Raw genomic sequence first — 20,592 nt, 5'->3', positions numbered from 1 at the left:
CCGCAAATGAAAAACGGTGGCAAGTCCGACATTAAAATGTTTGTTCTACCAGTCAAGTCTCAACATGAACTAGCATTTGCGTTAACGGCACTATTTTTTTTAATCGCGTTAAATTGAGATCCCGTTAATGCGTTATTATCGCGTTAACTTCGACAGCCCTAATATATATATATATATATATATATATATATATATATATATATATATAATGCACTTATATATATATATATATATATATATATATATATATATATATATATATATATATATATATATATATACAGTGTATCACGAAAGTGAGTACACCCCTCACATTTCTGCAAATATTTCATTATATCTTTTCATGGGACAACACTATAGACATGAAACTTGGATATAACTAAGAGTAGTCAGTGTACAACTTGTATAGCAGTGTAGATTTACTGTCTTCTGAAAATAACTCAACACACAGCCATTAATGTCTAAATAGCTGCAACATAAGTGAATACACCCCACAGTGAACATGTCCAAATTGTGCCCAAATGTGTCGTTGTCCCTCCCTGGTGTCATGTGTCAAGGTCCCAGGTGTAAATGGGGAGCAGGGCTGTTAAATTTGGTGTTTTGGGTACAATTCTCTCATACTGGCCACTGGATATTCAACATGGCACCTCATGGCAAAGAACTCTCTGAGGATGTGAGAAATAGAATTGTTGCTCTCCACAAAGATGGCCTGGGCTATAAGAAGATTGCTAACACCCTGAAACTGAGCTACAGCATGGTGGCCAAGGTCATACAGTGGTTTTCCAGGACAGGTTCCACTCGGAACAGGCTTCGCCAGGGTCGACCAAAGAAGTCGAGTCCACGTGTTCGGCGTCATATCCAGAGGTTGGCTTTAAAAAATAGACACATGAGTGCTGCCAGCATTGCTGCAGAGGTTGAAGACGTGGGAGGTCAGCCTGTCAGTGCTCAGACCATACGCCGCACACTGCATCAACTCGGTCTGCATGGTCGTCATCCCAGAAGGAAGCTGACGCACAAGAAAGCCAGCAAACAGTTTGCTGAAGACAAGCAGTCCAAGAAAATGGATTACTGGAATGCCCTGTGGTCTGACGAGACCAAGATAAACTTGTTTGGCTCAGATGGTGTCCAGCATGTGTGGCGGCGCCCTGGTGAGAAGTACAAAGACAACTGTATCTTGCCTACAGTCAAGCATGGTGGTGGTAGCATCATGGTCTTGGGCTGCATGAGTGTTGCTGGCACTGGGGAGCTGCGGTTCATTGAGGGAAACATGAATTCCAACATGTACTGTGACATTCTGAAACAGAGCATGATCCCCTCCCTTCGGAAACTGGGCTGCATGGCAGTTTTCCAACAGGATAACGACCCCAAACACAACCTCCAAGATGACAACTGCCTTGCTGAGGAAGCTGAAGGTAAAGGTGATGGACTAAACCCAATTGAGCACCTGTGGCGCATCCTCAAGTGGAAGGTGGAGGAGTTCAAGGTGTCTAACATCCACCAGCTCCGTGATGTCATCATGGAGGAGTGGAAGAGGATTCCAGTAGCAACCTGTGCAGCTCTGGTGAATTCCATGCCCAGGAGGGTTAAGGCAGTGCTGGATAATAATGGTGGTCACACAAAATATTGACACTTTGGGCACAATTTGGACATGTTCACTGTGGGGTGTACTCACTTATGTTGCCAGCCATTTAGACATTAATGGCTGTGTGTTGAGTTATTTTCAGAAGACAGTAAATCTACACTGCTATACAAGTTGTACACTGACTACTCTAAGTTATATCCAAGTTTTATTTCTATAGTGTTGTCCCATGAAAATATATAATAAAATATTTGCAGAAATGTGAGGGGTGTATAATATTCTTATACTCATGTTAATTATGGAAAGGATTGAACAAAAATGGAGAATTATATAAGTGCCATCTTGAACATTATGTAATCACCACACACCATGCTTAGAGAATTTCAATTGTAAATACACATATATTTTTTTATATATCAATCCCTTTACATCAAGCAAAAACCACCATTTAGTTCAATCCTTTGTTAAAGTAATCAAGTTCATATCCCTATAAGTGCTTTTAGTTTGTGGACTCCTCTACTTTGTCTTTAATATATTGTTTTCATGTTAAATCCCAACGGATATAAAGAGTTCAGTTCCCTAATCCAGAATCTTTCTCTTTTTCTCCTTTGGTCTGTTGTCCTGGACTTCAATCTATCCTGCAGTATTATTATTATTATCATCAGTTTTTCTATTATTACTATTATTAACATTATTAACAGCCATTATTAATCTTGTCTGTGAAATATCCATAACGCCTGCAATGTCTACTATGGGTCAATGTTTACATTTACTGCAATTTTCACTTTGTTTACAATGCAAATTTGCACTTTAACTGCAATTGTTTTTACATATTTTTCCTATATTTTTCTTCCTTGTTTATATTTTATACTTTTAAAAGACAATTATTATATTGTTCTCATTTGTATTTTTATTTGTACTTGTACTTTTATCTTATTGTACTTTTATTATAGCATACTCGTAGAGTTCCCGAGCCTCCCAACACACATTTCAATGTACAACTGCTGCTAACATTTGTACAAATGACAAATAAACTTGAAAACTTGTCCAAAAAAAGTCAGTTTCGATCCCCATAATGCTGAAGTGGGACAGTCCCACCTCCCCGAAATGTTTAATCAAATGGGTGTCTATTCTTTGTTTTTTAATGTTATTTACATGTTGTTTTAATCTGGTCAGTATTGAGTGTTTAGTCTCCCCTATATAGTTGTTATTGCAATGTGTGCATGAAATCATATAGACAACATTTTGTGTGTCCAAACTAAAGTCCGAATCGATTGAGTATGTTTTGTAATTGTGTCTAATCTTTTTGACTTGTTTAAAGAGGTTCCTCCAATTGGAATGATTTGGTTTGGGCCGTGATTTTAGTTTAGATCTGACCAGTAGGTCTTTAAAGTTTTTATTCCTTTTATACGCCAAGAGGATCTGAGAGGTAGCGAACGACTTTGAGTAAGGCCAAAACCTTGCTTTAGGGTTCTTTTAAGTTCTATTGCCCATTCAGAGAAGGTGGTTATGAGTGGAATTACATCGCTGGGGGGTATTCCAGAAAGCGGGTTTAACAAACTTCAAACTTAACCCTGAACTCCGAGTTGACTTATCTCACCGTGTCATAGCCGGAGTTTTCTGTTCCAGAAAAGCGGTTCAGGGTTAGATTACTCAACTCTGAGTAGATTGAACCCAGCAGAAGCGCGTTCACGGTTAACTATAAACAGGCATTCTCAATGGAGTGGCGATAAATGGATTCATCATGGATGTGAATGAAAGAAAAAGTAGTCCGTAATATTTTACACCAATAGAACTGTTTATTTTAATGTTTGCATATGCAGATCATGAAAATGTTTTAAATGTAAAAGTAATACAGCATCGTCCGTAAAAAAAGATGTCGCAAATGGCAAAAAAAAGTTAGTTAAATGTGAGTTAATGCGTGAGTTTAAATAAAGTTCAATAAAAAAAACTTGTTGAAACATAATTCAACATTTAGCAGAAGGATAGGGCAAAATGTTTAATATGTCAGTTTGTCACGATTTTACAAGTTTTTTCCCTTTCATTTACTCAATCTAGGTGTAATCCAAGTGGAATCAGATGCACATAGCAGCAGATAAAAATAAAATACAAAAACTGTCTATGTTCAAGGCTGTTCATTACATGTAGATCATTAGTTTGTAGTGCATAAACTGTGGAATATTAAGAACTGCATTGGTACAGTCTGAACACTTTTTATTGCCCTCTCTCCAGTGATTGGTGGTGTGGTTTTGAGCCTCCTGCAATTGTTAGTGATCTAAATGTCCCTAGATCCTGATGAGTATAAATAATGTTCTTTAATCCAAAAAAAAAAAAAAACACTGTTGAAGGATGATAGGGAAACCATCTCCTCTGCCTCAAGGTGGGATGATACTGGGATGCCTATAGAGGTACAGGATATGTTGAACATAGAGCATGGCATTTCATTTGATCTACCATGGTAATGTGTATGACTGTCCTCTAACAGAATGTAATGGACAGTCCCGAATCAGATGAGGGACCATCCACATCCAAAGCTCAGCTTAGAACAGTAAAAATGTCTTACCAAATATCTGAAATATTGAGAACACAAAAAGCTATGTTTGATCATAACATGCTATTTTTGCTTCTTTCTTTCAAGTTGGGTGTAAATGATCTATATATATAAGGTCCATCTGGAGAAACAAATTGCAAAGTGTGATCCTCAGGTGGAGCATATAAAACAGACAAGGCTAGAAATTGAGATGGTTGTCGGTGCTAAGGGTGTATGAATATAAATGTTCTTACTAAAGAATAAGGACAAGGAAATTAACTCGTTGCACTGTTTTATTTTCAGTGATCATGCACAGAGCCTGACCATTTGGCTTCAATATTTGTAATGTGGGGAGCATCACATAAGATCTTGATGGAGAACAGTAAGTTGCAGAATGTGTATTAAATGTTACACTGTTTTATTTAAAACATTTGTTTATTTTTTAAGATAATGGTCACTACCTGTACATGGAGGGATATTCTGTCTGCTGTTCACATAATCCTTTTCATTTTCTGCTGGTGCTTTAATGGGAATGTGGGCTCCATCCATGCAGCCACTAACCCTTGGGAATCCTTAAGATGTTGCAGAGCAATTTTTTTATTACTTTTCAGTTTTCATTTTTATTATTAAAGACAAACCTGCTATTCTGTGGCATTCATCTTTCATGTTTATTACAGACAAACAAGAGTTTCAATGCTAGGCTTTTTGGATGGACCAACATACAAAAAATGGAGAGCAATGCATAAGTCTGCAAAGAAGTGAGGGCTGATTCACAAAGTGTAATATTGCAAATGTGTGAAAAATAATACTTGAATAGACCCATAACAGGGCAGTTGCAACATTCATCGATATGTAGTAAAATCATTCTTTGACATAATTTTGCAAAGACTTTCTTGTGTAGGGTTTTCATTCATTAATGTGACTGTATATATACAGTGTATCACAAAAGTGAGTACACCCCTCACATTTCTGCAAATATTTCATTATATCTTTTCATGGGACAACACTATAGACATGAAACTTGGATATAACTTAGAGTAGTCAGTGTACAGCTTGTATAGCAGTGTAGATTTACTGTCTTCTGAAAATCACTCAACACACAGCCATTAATGTCTAAATAGCTGCAACATAAGTGAATACACCCCACAGTGAACATGTCCAAATTGTGCCCAAATGTGTCGTTGTCCCTCCCTGGTGTCATGTGTCAAGGTCCCAGGTGTAAATGGGGAGCAGGGCTGTTAAATTTGGTGTTTTGGGTACAATTCTCTCATACTGGCCACTGGATATTCAACATGGCACCTCATGGCAAAGAACTCTCTGAGGATGTGAGAAATAGAATTGTTGCTCTCCACAAAGATGGCCTGGGCTATAAGAAGATTGCTAACACCCTGAAACTGAGCTACAGCATGGTGGCCAAGGTCATACAGCGGTTTTCCAGGACAGGTTCCACTCGGAACAGGCTTCGCCAGGGTCGACCAAAGAAGTCGAGTCCACGTGTTCGGCGTCATATCCAGAGGTTGGCTTTAAAAAATAGACACATGAGTGCTGCCAGCATTGCTGCAGAGGTTGAAGACGTGGGAGGTCAGCCTGTCAGTGCTCAGACCATACGCCGCACACTGCATCAACTTGGTCTGCATGGCCGTCATCCCAGAAGGAAGCTGACGCACAAGAAAGCCCGCAAACAGTTTGCTGAAGACAAGCAGTCCAAGAACATGGGTTACTGGAATGCCCTGTGGTCTGACGAGACCAAGATAAACTTGTTTGGCTCAGATGGTGCCCAGCATGTGTGGCGGCGCCCTGGTGAGAAGTACCAAGACAACTGTATCTTGCCTACAGTCAAGCATGGTGGTGGTAGCATCATGGTCTTGGGCTGCATGAGTGTTGCTGGCACTGGGGAGCTGCAGTTCATTGAGGGAAACATTAATTCCAACATGTACTGTGACATTCTGAAACAGAGCATGATCCCCTCCCTTCGAAAACTGGGCCTCATGGCAGTTTTCCAACAGGATAACGACCCCAAAAACAACCTCCAAGATGACAACTGCCTTGCTGAGGAAGCTGAAGGTAAAGGTGATGGACTAAACCCAATTGAGCACCTGTGGCGCATCCTCAAGTGGAAGGTGGAGGAGTTCAAGGTGTCTAACATCCACCAGCTCCGTGATGTCATCATGGAGGAGTGGAAGAGGATTCCAGTAGCAACCTGTGCAGCTCTGGTGAATTCCATACCCAGGAGGGTTAAGGCAGTGCTGGATAATAATGGTGGTCACACAACATATTGACACTTTGGGCACAATTTGGACATGTTCACTGTGGGGTGTACTCACTTATGTTGCCAGCCATTTAGACATTAATGGCTGTGTGTTGAGTTATTTTCAGAAGACAGTAAATCTACACTGCTATACAAGTTGTACACTGACTACTCTAAGTTATATCCAAGTTTCATGTCTATAGTGTTGTCCCATATAAAGATATAATGAAATATTTGCAGAAATGTGAGGGGTGTACTCACTTTTGTGATACACTGTAGGCCCTGTTTTAAGTAACAATCATGTTTGGGGTTAATTACTACAATTAATTTGAACCACAAATTATTTTATCTTACTAAACTGTGTGTGTGTGTTAAAGGTATTCTATATTAATCCATAACATTCCATTCATAATGTTATAATTAATGCTATAACTGTTAGGGGGTCTGCGGCGTCTGATGGACTTACCACCTGTCCTCAGCGTCGCAGATCTTACAGAACAAAGAGCAGCGTGGCTTCTAATAGAGAAGCCCGCTGATTAGTGCGAACGACCGGCACCTGCGCGCTCACTATATAAGTGGGCGTTGCCCGTTTACCGGCGTCGCACCGTTTGTTCAGTAACCTGGTTTTTGGCTGCCTCGCACCAGCCTTTTTCTTTGTTAGTCTAGGGTGGTTCCCCTGGCACCGTACGGTGGTAGGGTGGTTAGGTCGAAAGGCCGAGGTAACTAGACCTAGTGTTTTTAGACTGGTGCGATTTCGTGCAGCCCCTGCGCTGCTGTTCCTTTGCCAGCGTCTCCTCTGTTTCAGCCGGTTAGCTCCCGGCTAATGCTAGCGCCGCCGGCTGTCCTGTAGCGCGATTGGCTCCCGGCTAAGCGAGCCGCGCTCTCCCCGGAGCGATCCGGGTTCGAAACCGGGCTTCGTCGGTTTCCTTTCGTTTTTGTACCGGCCGCTTCCCAGTCTCCCGCTGGTGACAGTGCCGCCCGGGCTCTTGGTAAGCCCGGCTCTTTATTTTCACGTTCCCTTTAAGCCTCGGTGGTTTGTTTGGAGACTTATCCTATTTTAAGCCTCGCCGTAGCGAGCTGCGTACGTGCAATCTCCGCGAGTGAGCGACCGGGGTTCGCGACTCGCGTTTTTCCCGTTTTCGGGTTTTTTACTTTCTCTGTTTCTTTTTCAGTTCGCCAAGACGTCGTCGGCTTCGTTCGGGGTTCCCGAATTGTTTTCTGTTCATTGGCGTTTGTACTTTGTTTATTTCTGTTTATTAATTTGTAAATAAAAATCACTTTTAAGTTATTCTCTGCATCTTGGGTCCTCCCTCTCAGCAAACTCATAACAATAACAAGCCTTTTTTATTAATATTGTGATGAATAATGTTGCAACCGTCCCCACTCTCCCCGAATTGACTGACTGATAAAAACGGAAAGGTTCGCAGAGAAATTAATCGGGAAATGACTAATCTGAGTTTAATGACTCGTTTCTGATTAAGATCTCTTCGAATAATTAGCGCGTCGGGATCCACTGGATCCTGGAGTAAAGAACACGCCAGGTTTACATGAGAGAAGTGTGTGTAACCCCGGGTTAGGTTTAAGTTCACCTGCCAGCGAGCAGGTTAGCTTTAGAGCGTAAGTTGCTATAGTAACTGACACAGGCTCACTTTAATCTCGGTTTCTGGAACGGAAAACCCCGAGTTTTCCTTAATTCTGAGTTAACTTACCCGGTTTAATCACTTAACCCGCTTTCTGGAATACCCCCCTGGAGTCTTGTTGTGCCGCAGGTTCCCCTAGTCGTAGTTCCTGTAGAGTTTTAGATTGAATGTTCCTGAGGAATCGTTTGGAATATCTTCTAGGTTGAAGCGCTTTGAAAAGTGTCTTAGTCGCTTCCTGAAAATGTTCCTCCAGGGAACAAATACGGTGAAACCTTATTAATTGCGACTTAATTAGGCCCTTAAAGATGTGTTTAGGGTGATGGCTTGATTTATTCAAAAGACAATGTGTGTCTGTAGATTTAAAGAAAAGCTTTGTGTGTACTGTTTTAGTGTTACTGGATGTGTGTACAAAAAATACTGTTGTATCCAAAAAATCTATGGAATCGACATTGATGGTCGCTTTTACACGTATGTGTTCATGGTGGGTATTCGCCAACTCCAGAAATTCATCAAACCGGGCTCTACCATGTGGCCAAACACCAAAGATGTCATCTAAATATCTATAATAAATGGTGGGTAGATGGGTTAGTTTGAGAAATAACGTCTCCTCCCACTGTACCATATAAAAATTCGCATAGGCTGGCGTGAATTTCTTACCCATGGCTGTTCCATGAATCTGTAGGTAAGTTTTGGAATTAAACTCAAAGTCGTTCCTATTCAAATTGATATCCAACAATTGTAGGATTTGGTCATCTGGTCTCGTTGTATTTGGATATTTCTTAAAACAGTCCTTCACTGCCTGCATACCCATTACCGAATTGATGTTTGTATATAAACTTTCCACATCAATGGAGAATAGAAAGGCTGTGGATGGGAAACCTTTTCCTCTTATTTTATTAACAAAATCTAAAGTGTCTTTTAGGTAACTTTTATGTAATTGTGAGATTGGGTTTAAGAAATAATCTATGTATTCAGCTACGTTATACGTTTCACTATTACAGTCTGATACAATAGGGCGACCCTGGGGGACCTCAAAAGGGACCGTCCACAATTGTGGGTCCTTGTGCACCTTAGGCAATAGATAGAATTGACGTGATCGAGGTGTGCTTGAACCCACTAGGAATTTTTGTTAGGACTAGGGTTAGGGTTAGGATTAGGACTAGAGTTTAGGGTTAGGACTAGGGTTTAGGGTTAGAACTAAGGTTTAGGGTTAGGACTAGGTTTTAGAGTTAGGACTAGGGTTAGGGTTTAGAGTTAGGACTAGGGTTAGGATTAGGACTAGAGTTTAGGGTTTGCACTAGAGTTAGGGTTAGGACTAGGGTTTAGGGTTAGGACTAGAGTTTAGGGTTAGGACTAGGGTTTAGGGTTAGGACTAGGGTTTAGGGTTAGAACTAAGGTTTAGGGTTAGGACTAGGGTTTACAGTTAGGACTAGGGATAGGACTAGAGTTTAGGGTTTGCACTAGAGTTAGGGTTAGGACTAGAGTTTAGGATTAGGACTAGAGTTAGGATTAGGACTAGAGTTTAGGGTTAGGATGAGAGTTTAGGGTTAGGACTAGAGTTAGGATTAGGACTAGAGTTAGGATTAGGACTAGAGTTTAGGGTTAGGACTAGAGTTAGGATTAGGACTAGAGTTTAGGGTTAGGACGAGAGTTTAGGGTTGGGACTAGGGTTAGGACTAGGGTTTAGGGTTACGACTAAAGTTTAGGGTTGGGATTTTCTTTTTTTTCTTGGAAACGTCTGGCAGCTTCTCTTCTTTGTTGCCAGATATTTTCATGTTTACGCAGTTCTGACTCCATTCTCCTAATAAATGTTCACCCAGTTACAAAATGCATCTGTCATTCTTCACAATATAAGAGACGAACAGGTGTTGTAAAAGCATAGAGGGATTGTACTTGCTTTCTACTTCCTTCAGAACCTTGGACATTACTCGGCTTTACTGGTATCACCAGTAAACAGAAGGTTGCCGGTTCAAGCCCCGCCACCACCAAGTTGCCACTGTTGGGTCCCTGAGCAAGACCCTTAACTCTCAATTGCTCATTGTGTTCCGCTCACTGTGTAAGTCGCTTTGGTCTGCAAGTCTGCTAAATGCTGAAAATGTAAATGAAAATGTAGCTGAGCATGAATCCATCCAGTTAGCGTCACGATCTTCTCTAGGCTGGATTATTCATCAGGGTTTAATCTACAGAGTTTGTTACAGGATGAACCACAACATTAACACAGCAACAATATTTGATTATTTAATAAATACAGGGTTGGTGATTATGATTCAGTGTAAGTAATTAAATATAGTAAATTATAATGAAGAGCACTGCGACCTTGATCAGGATTAATAAAGCTGAATGGATGGATGGATGGTGGTGTCAGCACTTACACTGCAATCCAGTAGGTGGCGCTAATGAACCTGAACGTTGTAAACAACCTCGATTCAAACAGAAGAAGAAGAGAGTTCATAACCTGATGTGTTTGTGCTAAAGTGAAACATCTGTAAGTAAAATATTGATAAATTTGTTTGTTGCACTTTAATTATTAAATACATTCTGATTATTAATAAACTAGAGTTCATAATACAACATCACTGTGAGGATTTGAGGAGATTTAACTCCAGTTTCATTTAAACACACAAACTGCTAGCTGCTCCGCTAACTGTTAGCATCACACATGATTCAGTACTGATGAACCGATTCTTTTGAACAGATCCAGCGAAGTGAATCGATTGATCGGATCTCATTCAGGATTCAAGAGGCTTTATTGTCATTTCAGCTCAATACAAGTACACATAGAAATAAAACAACGTTCCTCCAGGACCGGGACCAGGACCAGGGTGCAGCACAGAACAATAGAATAAACACAGTGCAGATAAACAACAGTGTAATAAATACAGAGACTTACAATAAATACAAGAACTATTTCCTAAGCTATAAAAGTGAGGGGGAGCAAAAGAGAAATGTAGTGTGGGCCAGTACACGGTACTGAGTAAATGTAGAGCCAGAACTAAAGAATGTAGAACATATTGTGCTATAGAAGTAACAATATAGGGTTCTATAGCAGCAGTGATATTACAGAGATGCAGCTGATAATAGAGTCACTGAGTAGTGGAATGTATTTCTGGAGCTGTTTATTAGATTCTTTTATTATTTTAGATTCTCTTTTCATTTATTTCAATCTTAATTACTACCTTTGTTTGATCTCATCTGTAAATCACTTTGAATAACCACGGTGTATAAAAGCTTCTATATAAATGAACTTATCTCTTGATTAAGAAGTTTTATTAGAGGTCTTTTCTGCCTGACGCTGCCCGGCGCCACAATAGTTTTAACATTTTCACCCTGTTTACAGCCTCACAGCTTAAACAACAGGAAGTTAAAACAATCTGAAATACTTTTTCTGAATTTCCCTTTAATGAGGAATAAAATACGTCCATCTATCCATCTGTCTATTAGATCTTTAATAATGCAATCAGCAGAAGAGAGACACGTCACCCCTGTGGATCTACAACATGAAGGATTCCAGAAGAAACTATTAAAAAAGGAGGAAGATGAAGATGGAATTTACTTATGTAAGTAAATGTAAAGCATGATGCCACTTTTCCACCAGACAGTGTGGTACAGTACAGTATGGTACAGTACAGTATGGTACAGTACAGTGTGGTACAGTACAGTATGGTACAGTACAGTATGGTGCAGTACAGTATGGTACAGTACAGTATGGTACAGTACAGTGTGGTACAGTATGGTACAGTACAGTATGGTACAGTACAGTGTGGTACAGTACAGTATGGTACAGTACAGTGTGGTACAGTATGGTACAGTACAGTATGGTACAGTACAGTGTGGTACAGTACAGTATGGTACAGTACAGTATGGTACAGTACAGTGTGGTACAGTACAGTATGGTGCAGTACAGTATGGTACAGTACAGTATGGTACAGTACAGTGTGGTACAGTACAGTATGGTACAGTACAGTGTGGTACAGTACAGTATGGTACAGTACAGTGTGGTACAGTATGGTACAGTACAGTATGGTACAGTACAGTATGGTACAGTACAGTGTGGTACAGTATGGTACAGTACAGTATGGTACAGTACAGTGTGGTACAGTACAGTATGGTACAGTACAGTGTGGTACAGTATGGTACAGTACAGTATGGTACAGTACAGTGTGGTACAGTACAGTATGGTACAGTACAGTATGGTACAGTACAGTATGGTACAGTACAGTGTGGTACAGTATGGTACAGTACAGTATGGTACAGTACAGTGTGGTACAGTACAGTATGGTACAGTACAGTGTGGTACAGTATGGTACAGTACAGTGTGGTACAGTACAGTATGGTACAGTACAGTGTGGTACAGTACAGTATGGTACAGTACAGTATGGTACAGTACAGTGTGGTACAGTACAGTATGGTGCAGTACAGTATGGTACAGTACAGTATGGTACAGTACAGTATGGAACAGTACAGTATGGTACAGTACAGTGTGGTACAGTACAGTATGGTACAGTACAGTGTGGTACAGTACAGTATGGTACAGTACAGTGTGGTACAGTACAGTATGGTACAGTACAGTGTGGTACAGTACAGTATGGTACAGTACAGTATGGTACAGTACAGTATGGTACAGTACAGTATGGTACAGTACAGTGTGGTACAGTACAGTATGGTACAGTACAGTGTGGTACAGTACAGTATGGTGCAGTACAGTATGGTACAGTACAGTATGGTACAGTACAGTATGGTACAGTACGGTACAGTACAGTGTGGTACAGTACAGTGTGGTACAGTACAGTATGGTACAGTACAGTTAGTATTGGAGTCACTAATAGAAATAATAGAAATAATAAGAGAATGTGGATAGTGGGATTAGAACCTGTCCTGTGCTGATACACTCCAGTCTGGATTTAAGCTTTAATCTAAGTAGAATTTATTTGTGATTAGAAAATCAAACCCACAACCTTCAGTTTCCTCCAGTTGTTGAGTTGATGTATTGATGAATTTCAGATGATGGAACCTCAATCCCTGTAGAACATGTCACCTCTGAGGAACATCTCACCCCAGTGTACCAACAGTGTGGAGGTTTCCAGATGAAGCCTGTGAAGAAGGAAGAAGCTGAAGATGAAGATGAACTCAGTAAGATATTTGTATTGAATAGAATCAGAGGCACCTGGGATGAAGCATCATACAGTGAAAGCTTGTATTGTGCTCATGCAGATCAGTGTGAGCAGGAAATGATGAATGCAGGATGAATCACGTTACAGGACTTTAGCATCGGATCTCAGTTTAACATTTACTAACAATCTTTATTATTTATAATGTTATAAATGTATTTTATTATTTATAATGTTATAAATGTATTTTATTATTTATAATGTTATAAATGTATTTTATTATTTATAATGTTATAAATGTGTTTTATTATTTATAATGTTATAAATGTATATTATTATTTTCTGCTTCAGAACTGAACAAGGATTTCTCCTGCTCCTCGTGTCCACGTTCCTCTACAACCCAAAATCACCTCCACAATCACATCAAGAGCTGCAACCATGATAAATATGATGCGCTGGTGAAGATTAAGACTGAACATGAGGATCTGACGCCCACCAGAAGCTCCAGTAATCAGCAAACGTCCTCTGGTACTGTCAGCATTAACACCTCTCTCAGTCCCACACAGGAAGAAGGAAACTTCTGCTCACAGTGTGGGAAGAGCTTCAGTACCAGGGGTGATCTGAAGAGACACCAGCGCATTCACACCGGAGAGAAACCATGTCAGTGCTCACAGTGTGGAAAAAGTTTTAGGTTCCAGAGTGATCTCAAAATGCACCAGCGCATTCACACTGGAGAGAAACCATATCAGTGCTCACAATGTGGAAAAAGTTTTAAAACACAGAGTGATCTGAAAAAACACCAGCGCATTCACACTGGAGAGAAACCGTATCAGTGCTCACAGTGTGGAAAGAGTTTTAATACACAGAGTGATCTGAAAAAACACCAGCGCATTCACACTGGAGAGAAACCGTATCAGTGCTCAGAGTGTGGAAGGAGTTTTATTACACTGAGTCAACTCAAAGGCCACCAGCGCATTCACACTGGAGAGAAACCGTATCAGTGTTCACAGTGTGGAAAGAGTTATAATCACCAGAGTTATCTCAAAATACACCAGCGCATTCACACTGGAGAGAAACCATTTCAGTGCTCACAGTGTGGGAAGAGTTTTATTACACAGAGTAATCTTAAAAATCACCAGCGCATTCACATTTCATAGAAATTATCCTCACAGTGTGGGGACTGCTTTGCTTATTCATCAGTACTAATGTGACACATCAGATTGTACCAAACAAGCTAAAATATAAAATATAAATTCTTCCTTGAGTGAGAGTGTAGTGGAGTGAATGGTGGGTAGAACCAGGAGGTTAAGAGCCTGATTTAAGTGAATGCTATCAGCTAATAGTGGAAGTGAATTAAAAAAAAAAGGTATCGGATCGGCTAGCATATATTGGTCTTAGTGATACTGTGCTTGATTGGTTTACTTCATACGTTTCTGGACGTGTACAGTATGTTCAACTCAGAAACTTTCGTTCACAGTCATCTCCTGTTACTAGTGGTGTCCCTCAGGGCTCTGTCCTGGGCCCTCTACTATTTATAATTTACCTGCTTCCCATTGGACGTATCTTTAGGAAATACAACATTTAATTTCACTGTTATGCGTACGACATCCAGCTATACTTGTCCACTGTGCCCACGGCTACTCTTCCTCCTCCACCTCTCTCTGATTGTCTAATAGAATTAAGAACATGGTTCTCTTACAATTTTCTCAAATTAAATGCTGATCAAACTGAAATTTTTCTGATAGGTACACACTCACAATCTTTCATTTCATGCATATTTTAACAATATCACACAATCCGCTTATTTCCATTTACATAACATCGTCTACATCCATTCCTTTCTCCTAGAAGTGCTGCTGTTCTTGTTCATGCCCTGGTAACATCCCAAACTGATTATTGTAACTCTCTCCTTTTTGGTCTACCTCATAAAGCTATACATGAACTTCAGTTAGTTCAGAATTCTGCCGCACGTATTATATCAACACCTTCCATTCAACACATTACTTCAGTTCTTAAGCAGCTCCACTGGCTTCCTGTCCAGTATCACATCAAATTTAAAATCCTCCTCCTTTTGTTTATAGCTCTCCACAATGTAGCTCCTTATTTAAACTCGCCTACCCTTAATCTGTGTCATTAATTATGTACTGATGTTTTGTATTGTAAGGTGTCCTTGAGTGTTTTGAAAGACGCCCATAAATAAAATGTGTTATTATTAATTTTTTGTTGACACAGATGTTACTTATATAACTTTTTCCCCTCATTTTCATTGTTCAACTTATATAATTTGGTACAATTTGTTTGGTACAATCTGATGTTTTCATATACTTGATGAGCAGTTGCAACAGTCTGGGCAGATGGCCACCTACCCAGTCTAGAGGTGGCAGGATGATGAAAAGCTGATCTTTGAGGTTGTTTTTGGTTTTTTTTCCTTTTGCTATGTGTTACACACATTAGTGGGTTCGATCACCAGGCAGGGCGGTCCGGGTCCTTTCTGTGTGGAGTTTGCATGTTCTCCATGTGTCTGCGTGGGTTTACTCCGGGTGCTCCGGTTTCCTTCCACAGTCCAAAGACGTGCAAGCGAGGTGAATTGGAGATACTAAATTGTCCATGACTGTGTTTGATATAACCTTGAGAAGTGATGAATCTTGTGTAATGAGTAACTACCGTTTCTGTCATGAATGTAACCAAAGTGTAAAACATGACGTTAAAATCCTAATAAACAAACAAACAAACATACATTAGTTTTGTTATGGTCATTTATGTGTTATTTATGTATTTTGCTTGTTATTGCTTGTTCGTTAATAAAATATCTACATATTGAACTTTAATCCTCTTAAACTTAATGTTATATGTCTTCAGCAAGGAGGTGGTGAGAGCAGCTATAAGAAGAGCTGAGAATGAAGAGTAGAAAGACAGTTGGCCCAGAGACAATATCAGTGGAAGTGTGGCAATGTTCAGGAAAGATGGCAGTGGAGTTTTAACTAGATTGTTTAACAAAATCTTGTAAATGTGAGAGGATGAATGATGTTTTTGTATGTGCTCAAGTGAGAGGAGAAGAGTCTACAAGACAGTAATGAGGTCTGCTCTGTTGTTAGACTTGGAGGCCGTGACACAGACAGAAGTGGGAGCTGGAGGTGGCAGAGATGAGGATGCTGTGATTCTAATTAGTAGTGTCGAGGATGGAGAAGATTAGCAGGGAGTTTATGGTGCAGGTGGGATGTTTTGGAATTAGCAAGGTGAGAATGAGATGGTTTGAGCATGTGCAGAGGAGGGTTATGAAAGTTATAGAGGGAGAGGATGGAACTGCCAGGCTGAAGGAGAGGAAGGCCAAAGAGGAGGTTTATGGATGTAATAAGGGATGACATGCAGGTTGTTGGTGTGACTGAGGAGAATGTTCAATACAAGATGGAGATGAACCAGAAACGCACAAGATCATTACGCACGCAAGATGGCGCCGGTGTCTTTGGCTAGCCGTCAGTGTCTCCTATCTGTTGTGTATATGGTGGTATTATTGGTCTGTGTTTCCGTCTGTGATGCATCCACTCGTTTGGTGTATGACCGGCAAACTCTTATCAGAATACGTTCCATGCTTATGGATTTACAGATCTGTCAACAAGAAAATTTACATCCTGAGTTTATTTCCTTGTCCCCTGCGTGTGTTCCGTGTTTGCCTTGGTGCCAGCGGGGAAGGCGCCGCAGGAGGCGTGGAAAACGCAACAGAGTCTGGCTTAAGATTAGGACACAGATCAGGGATTCAGCAAGGTCCCGATCTACTAACTTTGCACCTGATTTTGTCCACCACTACGCACTGGAATTTAAACCTGTTTATCTCAGGTGTGTTCAGCCTGACATATCGGCGCTCAGCTGACCTGACCGGGTATGCCCACTTCGCCGTAGAAGAGAGGGAGCGGGACTCGAAAACCTACGAGAACTCGGCTTGGAACCGAGCTCGGCCGCTGTGTACACCCTGATGAAAATGGCACTGGCCAATGTAAGATCGCTCACGAACAAAACTTTTATCCTGAAAGATTTATTCTTAAATCATCAGTTAGATTTTATATTTTTAACTGAGACATGGCTCAGTGTGGATGAATTTAGCCCTCTACTGGAACTGTGCCCTCCGGACTGTTCTTTTTTAAGCTGTCCAAGAACCACTGGAAGAGGAGGGGGTGTGGCTGTGGTTTTTAATAACCGATTTAAATGTGTAGCTCTTTCAGTCGAACATTTTATATAAAATATATATAAAACTGGATTGTAGTAATCCTCTTATTTGTGCTCTTATATATAGGCCACCTAAAGTGGTTGGTAATTTTATAAATGAATTTTCTAACTTTTTGGCTTGGATTATACCTACTGCAGACAGACTTTTAATTCTGGGGGATTTTAATATTCATGCCTGTTGCCCAAACAAACCTATGGTCAGTGAATTTATGCACCTAATAGAATCTTTTAACCTTGTACAATCAATCAATGGTCCCACTCATAGTCTCGGTCATACTCTTGATTTTGTTTTATCTTATGGTTTTTCTATTAATAATACTGTAATCGAGGATGTTGGGTTTTCTGATCATAAATCAGTATTTTTTTAATATCACATTGCCAATGCAAGCCACCGGCACTAGAGCTACAAGTTGTCGTTATCGGCCTATAAACTCTGCCATGGCAAGCTTTTTTTCAGACGCTTTCCTTAAGATGTCCCCACTAGGGTGCAATGTGCTTCCTTTATCTAATTTTACATTTACATTTTCAGCATTTAGCAGACGCTTTTATCCAAAGCGACTTACACAACGAGCAATTGAGGGTTAAGGGCCTTGCTCAGGGACCCAACAGTGGCAACTTGGTGGTGGCGGGGCTTGAACCGGCAACCTTCTGTTTACTAGTCCAATACCTTAACCACTGAACTATCACTGTCCTAATTCAACTGCTGATGAATTGGTCACCATGTTTAACTCCACCTACTCATCCATCCTTGACTCTGTGGCTCCCTTTACAACCAGGCGGGCTAAGGGTAAACCCAATCAGCCATGGGTAAATGATAATATCCGCATCCTTAGAAAAGAGTGTCGGAAAGCAGAGCGGAAATGGAAGAAAGACAGGCTTCAGGTATCTTTTGAGATTTTAAAGAGTTTGCTTTTCAAGAAGCTACTAAGCTGGCTAGAGAAAGCTATTTTTCAAATATTATATCTAGGCACAGTAACAAACCCAGAGTTTTATTTACTACCATTAACTCTGTTCTAAATCCACCTATTTGTTACCCTGCCGAGTCCTCTAAAATTTGTGAGGATTTTTCTGCAGTTTTTCATGGGGAAAATTGAGACAATCAAATTAAGTATAACACCCTCTAACAATGACCCCCATTCATGTTCGCACAGCTTCTATCTTTTTGAGCCCATCTCTCTTTCTGCATTGAAAGATGTGGTTTTTTGCATGAAACCCACAACCTCCCCTGGTGATATTATCCCCACCTCCCTCCTTATGGAAACATTTGATACAATTGGTCCTACTCTGTTGACTATAATAAATGCCTGTTTATCTTCTGGTACTGTTCCTGCGTGTTTTAAGCATGCTGCTGTGCAGCCCTAACTTAAAAAACATAATCTTAATATTTCTGTACTTCTGTACAGCTGTGGGCTCATTTGACAAAAAATGACATCTTTGAAACTTTTCAGTCTGGTTTTAAACCTTTTCATAGTACAGAATCAGCCCTCCTAAAGGTGACGACCTGCTGCTTGCTGCAGATGCAGGAAAGTGTGCTATCTTAGTGTTTTTGGACCTTACCGCCGCTTTTGATACTGTTGACCACAATTTGCTCATTCAACGTCTTGAGCATGTGGTTGGTACCCAGCTGCCCCGCCCCCCCCCCCCTCCCCCCGGGCCGATTTGTGCTCTTTTAAATGCCCGAAGGAATGTTTGAAAGAGATTAAGTGTTGGTTAGCAAATAGTTTTCTTCAACTGAATGAAGATAAAACAGAATATACAGATCCTCAAATATACAGATCCTTTAATAGAAAACATTGGTAAACTATCAGACTATGTGAAATCACAGGTAAAGAATCTTGGGGTAATATTTGATACTGACCTGAAATTCGATAAACAAATACACTCTGTTGTTAGAAGCAGCTTTTATTTACCTTAGATCAATTGCTAAGATCAAATCATTTTTGTCACCACAAGACCTGGAAAAGGTAATTCATGCCCTTATTTCATGTCGCCTAGACTACTGTAACAGTTTGTATATGGGTATAAGTAAGTCCTCATTAGCTCGGTTACAGCTAGTCTAAAATGCAGCGACACATCTGCTCACAGGCACAAAGAAGAGCGACCACATTACCCCTGTCATGGCATCTCTCCATTGGCTTCCTGTAAGCTACAGGATCCAATTTAAAGTTCTTCTATTTGTTTTTAAGTCCCTATATGGATTGGCGCCATCTTACATAAAAGACTTGCTCCAATTCTATCCTTCTCCTAGATCACTTAGGTCATCTGATCACCTGCTCTTGGCTGTGCCACGGTCACAGCTGACGCTCAAAGGTGATCGAGCCTTTGCAGTTGCTGCTCCAAGATTGTGGAACAGTCTACCTTTGGCCATCAGAGCTGCTTCCTCCATTTCTGTTTTTAAATCTAGATTAAAAATGCACTTCTACGGACTAGTGTTTCCTGGATGAGTGTCATGGTCAGCGTTTTCTGTTGTTTTACTGCTTTAAACTTTGTGATGCTTTTTATATGTGTTTTATGTTTCAACATGTACAGCACTTTGGATGTAAATGTGCTTTATAAATAAATTACTTACTTACTTACTAGAAAAAGCATATTATTTTTTGTTATTATTATTGCCACCATACATGATGTTGGTAAATTCTTTAGCTTGTGCTTTTTGCAGCAATTAAACTTATTTTGCATTTGCTTGATGTGTTAATGTACTGTATATAACAATTTATATAAGAATTATCCCCATAAAACTTCCTCACACACTTCTAACAACTACAGTGGGGGAAATAAGTATTTGATCCCCTGCTGATTTTGTAAGTTTACCCCCTTACAAAGACTTGAAGGCAAGGCAAGGCAAGGCAAGTTAAGTTTATTTGTATAGCACCTTTCATACACAATGGCAATTCAAAGTGCTTTACATAAGGAACATTTTTTTTTATTAAAAGCATTAAAACATTCCTGAGATCTAAAACCTCAGAAAGACTTCTTGCAAACATTTAGTTACAATTAAGAGATCATGAAATTCAAACAAGAGAGATAAAAATTAAGAACATGAAAAATTTAAAGAAAATATTGTAAAGTATAACCTACAATTTAGGGAATATGAAATTAAAACAAGAGAGATAAAAAATTAAGAACATGAAAACTAAAAGAAAATATAGTAAAATATACACTACAATTTAGAAGAGCATGAAAAACTAAAAGAAATATGGTAAAATGAGGGTAATAGCAAAAATTTCGAGCTCAATCATAGGCACAAGAAAAAAGAAATGTTTTTA

At 39.9% G+C, this 20,592-nt stretch overlaps 1 long non-coding RNA gene and 1 pseudogene across 1 annotated transcript; one reads left to right on the top strand and one right to left on the bottom strand.

Annotated features, from left to right (window-relative positions):
- Positions 1 to 20,592, bottom strand: part of LOC134335844 (zinc finger protein 271-like) — a 194,618-nt pseudogene that overhangs the window by 96,180 nt on the left and 77,846 nt on the right.
- LOC134336289 (uncharacterized) lies at positions 4,787 to 7,645 on the top strand. The gene is made up of 2 exons (XR_010015710.1): positions 4,787 to 4,867; positions 7,530 to 7,645. It is a non-coding gene; the product is annotated as an uncharacterized LOC134336289 (long non-coding RNA).

This window comes from Trichomycterus rosablanca, chromosome 2, assembly GCF_030014385.1.
Source record: "Trichomycterus rosablanca isolate fTriRos1 chromosome 2, fTriRos1.hap1, whole genome shotgun sequence".
Classification (NCBI taxonomy): domain Eukaryota; kingdom Metazoa; phylum Chordata; class Actinopteri; order Siluriformes; family Trichomycteridae; genus Trichomycterus; species Trichomycterus rosablanca.
The sequence above is the reverse complement of the archived record's forward strand: the minus strand, read 5'-3'. Positions and strand labels throughout refer to the sequence as shown.